A 203-nucleotide genomic window follows, 5' to 3' on the forward strand; every position below is an offset into this window, starting at 1 on the left:
CCCACCCGCCCCCGCGTGATCTTCCCCTTCTCCGACATTGGCACCTGGATGAGGGACCCTGCGAGGGGAGAGGAGCGCACCCGTCGCTGCGAGCACGGCCGAGTGACACCGGGGGGGTCACCAGGACCCACAGACTGGGTGAGCACCAGCCCCAGCACCCGGCTGGCCCCGGCACCAAGCATGCCCGGGCGGTGGGGATGCAT

Source organism: Apaloderma vittatum, unplaced genomic scaffold (genome assembly GCF_000703405.1).
Source record: "Apaloderma vittatum isolate BGI_N311 unplaced genomic scaffold, ASM70340v1 scaffold25582, whole genome shotgun sequence".
Lineage (NCBI taxonomy): Eukaryota > Metazoa > Chordata > Aves > Trogoniformes > Trogonidae > Apaloderma > Apaloderma vittatum.